The sequence below is a fragment of the Puntigrus tetrazona genome, chromosome 22 (assembly GCF_018831695.1).
Source record: "Puntigrus tetrazona isolate hp1 chromosome 22, ASM1883169v1, whole genome shotgun sequence".
Classification (NCBI taxonomy): Eukaryota; Metazoa; Chordata; class Actinopteri; order Cypriniformes; family Cyprinidae; genus Puntigrus; species Puntigrus tetrazona.
This window is the reverse complement of record NC_056720.1, coordinates 7,467,062-7,476,799: the sequence shown is the minus strand read 5'-3', so window position 1 is coordinate 7,476,799 and position 9,738 is coordinate 7,467,062. Positions and strand designations below refer to the sequence as shown.

The 9,738-nt window shown below is 35.8% G+C and overlaps 1 long non-coding RNA gene across 1 annotated transcript; it reads left to right on the top strand.

The window, feature by feature from the left end:
• Positions 1 to 6,655: 6,655 nt before the first annotated feature.
• LOC122327668 lies at positions 6,656 to 7,328 on the top strand. The gene is made up of 3 exons (XR_006247703.1): positions 6,656 to 6,783; positions 7,015 to 7,105; positions 7,195 to 7,328. It is a non-coding gene; the product is annotated as an uncharacterized LOC122327668 (long non-coding RNA).
• The last annotated feature ends 2,410 nt before the right edge of the window (positions 7,329 to 9,738 follow it).

Genomic DNA, 9,738 nt, shown 5'->3' with positions numbered 1-9,738 from the left:
TTTGAAATAGAAATATTTAGTAACGTAAATGTCTGAACTGTCTATTAATTTCTTTCAATAATACGTTTAGCTGTTCATGAAGCATGAATCCAAATGTGTTAATGAGTACTTCAGCAAGTGACATTTGAGGGACGGTGGCAAAGGTTGAGCTACACTCAAGGATACACATTGCTAATCATGGTAATGGAATGTGTGCTTTCATTTGACATGACCAAGAGTCTTCGATTTCTAGACAATCATGGCTAATGACTCACTTCAGCAACTTTAATGCTGCGTTCCAGGCAACCCGTAACCCATGTTTTTTCAAGCTTCTACCCATGAAAGTGCACTGGAAAGGCAGTCAAACTCGTGACTTCTCAGTTCCAAGCTCTGGCGTTGAATATCCCACAAAACGACAATGGCAGCCCCTAAGGATGCGATGTTTATGCAAGCGTTAAACTAAATTAAAAGGTGTAACAGCTTCTCTTGCCTTATGTGGCATTTTTCCTCCGTTTCCTGGAAGGAAAGTACCTTTTGGCGATAGAAATGATTGTAAACGAGCATAAGCTGTGTACGGTCCGCTGGTTTGTTTACATCTAACTACCACTCAGGCAGTTTAGCATACCTTGCCTGGAACGCTACAAAGTCGTGAATAGTGGTTTAAAGTCGTGACTTACGAGCTCAAAAGCCTATCTGGAACGCAGCATTACTTTTACTAGCTCTGAGCTTTACGCACGGCACTACAACATCTAGCTAGCCTTGCTAAAATATGAATCATTGTCACAAGTAGCAATTACACTGTTCGCAAACATGGCATTAGCAGGTTTTCAAAGTAGAATATCAAGCTAAGTAGCAGCCTAGCATGACAGAGCTGTTTTGAAAAGCCATACAGAATCAATTCAGCGCACAGAGCAGCTGTTAAACAAGAATGTCCATTACACATACTGTAGCTATTTTGGAAATCTTCAAAAAGGTGCCATATTTGTGTCCATACATCTGATTAGAATCTTTAAAAGAACAGATTCAGACACATTCATTTCATAATCTTCACCAAAACCTCTGCTGAAACGTTTAGCAACCTATGTAGCTAACCAAAAAATAACAAGCTAGCTACTTTTTTTGTTGTTTTTTAACTCTGCCAATTTATTCGCTTAGCATGTTATGCACGGAGATTCTGAATACTTGGAAAAAGCTAGCATTTCCATCATTCGAATCTGCCATCTTTGCTAATGGCAACAGAACTTTTTTAAACCAATCACATAAAAATACTGAGTGTTTGATCCTTCTTAATCCATCTTAACATCAATGAACGATTGATGGAATCATGCTCTAGTAAAACATCTACTCTTCTTATAATAAAAGTGAATACTTATTTTGTATGTAAACTCAACCCTGTTAAAAAAAACACTATTATAAAGCACTATGAATACCATATAAATACCATTATGAACCATTAACATTTTCAATTAAAACCATTTCAGAATTCCTTTTTGTAGTGTGTTTTGGGCATTTTCCAATAGTATTAAATGTCCTACCAGTAGAATCCATCAAATAGTAGTAATAAACCTTGATGTGTTTATCTGTGTGCTAAACTGTATTTTTCCTCTTATTTCTATTGCTTTTCTACATCCCATCCCCCCTTATGAACAAAAAAGACACATCTGCTTTCCATCACACCTTTACAGCCATGACTCGCTCTGTTGTATTCCTTTCATCTCTATCCAGTTTCTTCACTCACTATCTTGCTTACCTTTTGCTCTTTACTCCTCGTATTTTCTGTGCTCTTTTTCTGCTTTTCGTGTGACCAGTCCGTTTTGTAATTAGCGCCTTGGATCGGTTAACTGTGTTTAATTACTGTGTGTGTGTGTGTGTGTGTGTGTGTGTGTTTAGTCAAGCCTTATAATCACAAACTAAAGCAGTGGAGATGCTGACAGAAGCAAACTACTGTTCGGCTAGTCACAGTCTAGCACAGGACCTTTGTGAACACAGTTGCTGTGTATTTAGTCGATATAAAATGTAGTTTGGTCACATGACATTTTAGGGCGGAATATTCTACTGTCATCCATTGTTTAGCCATTCAGGTAGTTCTGCTCCAAAAATCGCATGTTTGGTTGAACCATGGTTACTCAAATTCGTTTGGTGCTGCTTGTTGTGTATAAATTGCCTTTTTGACTTTAGTTATCTACTTTTCACCACATTTAGGACCACATGATTTAGTCCGTTATTATCTGAGATACAGCTGCCTATTAGTCATAGTCAAATAAAGAGAAACGGCTGATCAATTCGACATGCAGGCGATTTGCTCTGCCAAAAAAGTGTTGTGTAAAATAGACTCATAAAGACAATGCAAGCACATCCATGCACACACACTACTACTATTAGAGTTGTATAAAATAAATAAATAAATATGTGCACAATTTTTACAATGATATTATACAGTTAAATTACACAGCTTATACAAGTTTTAGATGTTCTAATGTTATGTTAAATGAAATTACGAATGCTAAGGGGTAAAAATAATATTTTGTATACTTGGAAACAGTAAAAAAGTTTGTGTGATGCTACCTCCAGATCAGCAGGAGGCAGTATGGAGTTCAAAATATTTAGTATAGTAAAATTATGCTAGTTTTTAAGAATGGTTTACACCATTGCTATGGGGTTTAGCGCATTGCTAAAATTGCATTTTTAGCATGTTCTGGGTATTTGCTCAGCTCATGTGGCGTTTTTGCCATTTTATCACATACCAGGTGAAAATTGTATGTGCTATCATTAGTAATAGCAAGCCTCTCCGCTAAAACTTGTATTGTTTCTTTATCGTATCTTTATAGCATAAATGTTGCTGACAAGTCAAATCTAAGTTCAATATGTAATTTTAAGAGTTTGTTCAGATCACTAATGCAAGTATTAGCTATACGCTTACTTTAGACACATATAGACGCCCCATTGTATCGCTCCATGCTTGTATATGCGAGCCGTTGAGACTTTGTGTGCAGGATTGTGGCATCTTTTAATATATTCATTGATTACTATGGTGAATGACGTCAGGTCCGTCCACTACAGTATGGCGGACGGCTTCACTATGCTAAACTTAGCAAACACCAATTAAACGACGTTAGCATTGCTACCCCTGTCTTTGTCAAACTTTCAGTCACACGAAGGGCACCAAACTGAGCTTGTTTACTTCAGTAAGCAAATGAGAACTCTTGGCCATTGTCAGCAGTGCAGCAAACGGCCGGCTCGGGACCGTCCTGAGGGAGCTAACATTTGCAGTAGCCTTTGAAAGGTCCTGCAGAGAGAGGTTTCTCTTTAGCTAATGAAAGAGAGGATCGCCAGGGGGACACTTAGCTTTCATTACTTCCTGAGAGAGTAATGCACTTCAATGTTACATAAACATCCTCAGGTGCGCCTTCAAGGTATCAAACATCACTTTTGTCAGTAAAAAGGTTGAATACTGTTTCATGTGCTTTTTTTTTTTAGGAGGGGAGAGTGTTCTCATGCATGATTATATGGCTTTTGAAGGAAATCCAATACATGTGTTTTAGTGCAGTTATGCTGATGTCTTGATAACAATTGTGGTGTTTATTGTGCCTTGTTGTGCTGGTAAATGATTGAAATTTAGCTTGTTAGTGTGTGGATAAAGTCTGTGATTTTAATGGTTCCTTAAAAGGTTTTCATTTATATATCAATGTATAATATTTCAAGGCATATTTTTAGCATTTCATCGTTTGTGCTTCGTAAGGAAGCGCAGCGTGTTAAATGTTAATGTTGCCCTTAATGTTCTCAATGCTCTCTTTGTTAACGTCTGCGTTAACATTTGAATCAAATGTTATTCCAAACAGTTGACCTTTTAACCCTCAAACGCACTTACACACCCAGACGCAAACAGAAAATCATTTAGCTCTCTTTCTTGCATTATTTAGGTCAGAAGGAGGAAGCAAGCGGAGTATATAAGCTTGTTATGAGCTGCCCCGAAGAAGCGTATACATTTGAAGCCCCAGAGCGCAGCTCTACTGTTGAACTCAATGTATGTGCTTTCTGACAGACTCGTTAATCTATAGAGCCGCTCTGTACTGCTCAGAAATAGGTCAAAGCTGAGACTAGGGTTTTATAGGAGTGTGTAATATGTGTGTGAGTGTGTATAACCTGATATTGTTGTATCTGCATCGCATCTGGACTATGGTTGTCATTACTGAAGATAAGAATCACATGGCTTGGACCTACTGTGATTTTATGGATAATATGTTGTTCCGCTGCTCCAAACATCCCATTGTGTGAACCATGTGCTCTCTCTCTCTCTCTGAAAGATTCAGACTGTGACTTATGCATGGTGTGATACTGCATTTAAGAGCCTGACATGTGTTTGGAGCTAGCTGCAGTAAGCTAGAACTCGGCAAGCTAGAAACTAACTAGCCTTGTGTAAACAGAAGTCTATCCACAAAGCCAACACTGATAGCTAATCAAGCCAATAGCTTATTAATTAAATCAAATATATAACTAAGATAAAGAAATGGGGATTTATGGGTTAATTTATAAAATGTATTAAAATTTATAAATTAATTTATTAAATTTACTTTTAGATGTATACATAGAGGTTTCAATGCAAGATAAAATGTCATCAACAATATATGACAAAATAACTGCAATATATTATACATATAAACAATTTTATTATGAAACAGTAAAAAATAAAGTACTTCCTATAAAGATTTAATGTTTTAAAATGCCATATGACCATTAACTGACGTCAGAGAATCATGAAAATGCGAATTCATCGTTAAATTATTAATTTGAACTTAAATACTCAGTGTTTATTTCAGGTAAATATTTTGTATATTCCATGCTGGAATCGATATATGTTTAATATATAAATACATGGTAAATATGTTGTTAACAGCACTTAATAAAATTAACAAAATATATATTTTTTATATTTAGGGTCAAGAAAATGTATTTCCACTTACATTTATGCTAAATGCAAATGTGGATGGATTAGCTTATTAGTTAAAAAAATTAAATATTACTAGTCAAAAAAAAATAAAATCATTAACCCTTAGTATGAGCAAACAGAGAGAAAAAATGGGCATTATAAAGAGCACCTTTGATTTGCAGGATGTCGCTTTATAATTGAGATCATACATCTGGAAAATATAGCAGCTGTCTTCTGTAGCGTCTGTGTAGTTCAAATACGGCTGAGAGGCCAGACAGCTTTTGACACAACAGTGTTTAAAAGATCAAACGCTATAAGCAAACACAGAGCCTGATAGTCCACGATCACACACACACACACACACACACACACACACACACACACACACACACACACACACACACACACACACACACACAAGCACTCAGACTCTTACATTCAAACTGAGATGCTCTGGATCTTGTGGTTGTGATAAAACACTTGACTGATGAAATATTCGCAAGTGCTTTGATGCGTAATTCTATTGTTCTGCCTCTTTTGTAAATATTACAAGCCTTTCCAAACTCACAGTTACATCAGGCAATATATAAATGATGCACAGGATTTTAAATACTTCTGAAGGCATGTTCCGGGTTCAGTACAAGTTACTTATGAATATTTATGAAGGTCCCAAAAGAAGGTTTTCACAGCTATGTCATGGAAGATCCAATTTGGTTCTTCAAAGAAACTCGTGAACAGGGTGAAGGACATTTTAATAACCTAAAGAACCTTTTGTGGGATGAATGAATATTATATACGTTTTTCATGGAGCCAATGATTCCAATGAAGAACATTTATTATTAAGTGTATTGCATTTCAAAGAAAGTAAAAATGATCAACATGCAAACTTGTTTACGCTTTAAAAAAGGTATGGTTTTCATGCATTTTTGAAAAACATTCTTTTACAGTTTTTATAAACTAAGAGATTAATAAAATTAGATGCACATACTAAAAAGATCTTATTTGTAAATATGACCGTATTTACCTATGTGACAGTAAATTTAATAGACTTTGCCCAGTGAAATTGTAGCTTGATAACTTAAAAATGAAAGTGAAAATAACAAATGTAGTATATTTATTTTCCATTGTATGCTAATATGTAAATAAGTTTTTAAAAACTGCAAGATGATTTACATTTATTTTGTATTCTAATATTCTAATATCCAAAACGTTCCTTTAAGGTAGCCAACTGCTCATCTTCGGAAATCAATGTCACATGCACATTTTTCTGTATGGACCTAAAAGTGAACAGTCCATGTTGACTTTCTGTGACTTCAAAAGACTTTTAAAATGCAGATATGAATCACCAGATTGACTGCCACCTTTAGAGGCAAGTTCCTGTAAGAGGGGTCCCATTCCACCTCAAGGTCAAGACCCGTTCCCGTTAAACATTATCGTCTATGTTTGATCCAGGATTAAGTGGTGCCATTCCATTTGGAGCTTGTCTACGGGGACAAACAGTATTGTCTAATATATCCGTGAATCTTTTTTTCGGAAGAAAATATTTTGAAAATGTGACGGCAGAGTGTTGCTAAGCTTGTGGAATGTGTCGAAATCAGCAAATGCACTAGAACTGGATTCCATAATCTGCTGCTTTCCACAAAACGTCTGACATCTGAATGAGCTTTCTTTTTTTTTTTTGACTATAGGTCTGATCTACTCAAATAAGCATGGCCGTTCTCACGGTTTGCGCAACAATTCTGAGCCTAAATCAACTTCGTCTCGGTCTTAGGAGCACGGCTTTAAAGTTCCAGACAGATTTGTAAATATTTAACGAGTTTTAACCTAACAACCTATTAACCTTGAGTGAACCTAACCAGAAGCAAACAAAACTAAAGGTAGGCTCTTTTGTGCAAAGTAAAGCTACTTAGAAACATTAACCATGTTGATAGAAAACTTTTATAGCCCTTTGAATAAGTTAGCTTCTAGCTAAGTATTTTCTGTAAGGTTTTACCTTTACTTACAGTTCTGCAGATCGTCTTTAAAAGTACGTTTTTATACAACACTTTTAAAAAATGTATTGTCCATGTTATATGATACATTTTAATAGTTCTCTTTTTCCCCTGCAGCTGTTAGCTTGTGGTGCGCTTGATCTATGAGAAGCCTTTGTTGGCCATGTGATGATTTTGTTTGACCTCATCAAACCCTACAGATGAGCGGGTAATTAGTTCAATATGAACGCAGCCATTTATTAATCAAAAGATGTTTGCGTTTGCCTCCACCCACTGATGTAACCGTTTGATCCTCAGCTCCAGGTGTTACTGCTGTTTACAAAGACCGAGGAGGGTGAGCCCTTTATGGTGAAGGGTGAAACGAGGTCATCTGCCAAACATTTACAGCCCAGATGAACTGTTTATAGAGATACGGAGGCTTTATCACCAAGGTATTTAAAAGAAAAGCAGCCACGATTTGAGTTGTAGCACACAGACCAGCCGTTTTCTAGATTCAGCTGTTTGATTCAACCGATGATGTTTTTCTTATCCTAGAAAAAGTCGAAAAGTCTCAAGTGCATTGTTAAAGGTGCAGTGTGTAACACTTAGGAGGATCTATTGACAGAAATGCCATGCAATATTCATATTTGGTTTTTTTTTATAGGAGTTATCTCACATAATGAACTCTTATGTTCATTTCACCACAGAATAAGACATTTCTATACACACCGCAGATCCTATTACATGGAAGTCGGGTGCCGACATTGGGCCAACCAGCTCGATCTCAGCAATTTGTAGATATTTTACGAGGGGGCTAGTTCGTACGAACTGACTTGTACAAAATCATAAGTTTTTTTTTGTTAAATCATACGTACGTTGCGCAAATTCGTTTGAATTTGTACAAATGACCTACACCTAACCCCACCCCTAAACCTACCTATCAGTGGGGTTTAAGAAAATCGTGCAAAATCGTACAAGTGACAAGTACGAATTAGCCACACATTTGCCAACTCGTAATTATGCGCACGTATTGGTCAAGAGACAGTGTTGGGCCACCATGTTTCTACAGTAGCCCTAAACGGACAAACTGAGCATGTTTCGTCACTATGTTGTTCTCGCAAAATATCTCGCAAAATGAACATGAACAATAATATTTGCAATAACATATTGGTTTACTGAATAATTAAGTAAATATAATTACTTAATTTATCTTTGTAAAGAAACCTGATTGCTTGACTGGCTACTCTCTGCTGTCTCAGAAGATAACATCTTCTCTAATTCGCAAACACACTGATAGATGTCGCTAAAATGTACACACTGCAGCTTTAACGTAAAAGGCGAATGTTATTAACCATTTAAAGACACTCTATAGTTAATTCAAAGTTAACTTTCCAGTCATTCAGTGGTTCACAACAAGTTTGTTCTGGTGATATTTTAAAGAATTGTGATAACCTGTCAAACCACTTTTAGCTGATATTTCCAGTAAGTATATTCATATTTTCAATGGTCTGTTATGAGTCGGAATTAATTGAAAAGTATTTGTAAAAAATTTAGAACAACAGCTTTTGATGTTGCAAAATGTTAATCGATGGACTGGATTATTGTGATGTTTTTATATGCTGTCTGGACTCTAAATTTGACGAATGGCCTGAGGGTGAGTACTTTTTCAGCCTGTTTTAATTTTTAAATGAACTATTCCTGTAATGTTAGGATTAGGTTTTTAAAGTAATTGAAATTGTATTTGCAATCGGAATTGTACAAGCGATTAAACCAAGCAATATTTAGTGAACATGCTTTTTGTTTTAAATCGGTCATTAAACGGCAATTGACTGTGGCCTATTTTAGCACTTTGTCAATAGTAGAGTGACCAGGCGACAGATACTGAATGCATTAGTTTGGGAAGGGAGAAACTCACATTAAACTCACATCAACAGTGTTGATGCTTTTTAAAGCTGCGACACTTGCCAATATTCTGACCTTTAACATGTATGTGTGTTTGGTGGTTCCCCTAAAAATTGGCTAAAATCTCACATTTTCTTAGAACTGGCTAAGTACAGACATGGGACAGTCCTGCTTAAAATTTGATCGTTCAGTGTCCGGCTATGCTTACAGATGCACACACAAGCTCACGGCAGAACTGGGAGTTCTTGGCACTGGTGGCTGACCGAACTCAGTTGCCTAGCAACCAGGTGGCTCATTGAATGAAGGATGTCAGGATTGTGTGTGTGTCTGTACAAGAGTACAGAGTTTGCACTATATCCCCCAAGCGTGCTTCAGAGTCGACGTCTTTCCGACCAATCACAGCTCTGCAATTGACATCTGTCGATTAACCACATAGTCCATCAATGCGAATGACGCTCTCAGCAGATCTACTTCTAATCCGCATCCTTCGTTGCTTTTCTAAGCTTGTTACTGATGTAGGTTGGCATTAAGAGTTCAGAAGAAGTTCAGAAGCACTTGCATTAAAAAAAAATTATTTTAACAAAGAAATTTGCATTATTATATATATATATATATATATATATATATATATATATATATATATATATATATATATATATATATATATATATATATATACTAATAATAATAATTTTTTTAAAAGTTGTAAATAAATCAGTGGTTAGTGAACACTATTTATTTATTTATTTTTTACTTAAAAATATAATTTAATTCAGTGTGTTACTTAAGGTTTATTTGCAATTTTGAAAAATTCCAAATAATAAATTGCGTAAGTGAATATTATATAATTTATAATAAGCTGCAAATGATGACCCTCCATTGTAACAAACTAAATACCATTTGATATTTAAAAACCATTGCTGAGACCTTGAGTCTAAACCTATATCCCTTCCAAATTGC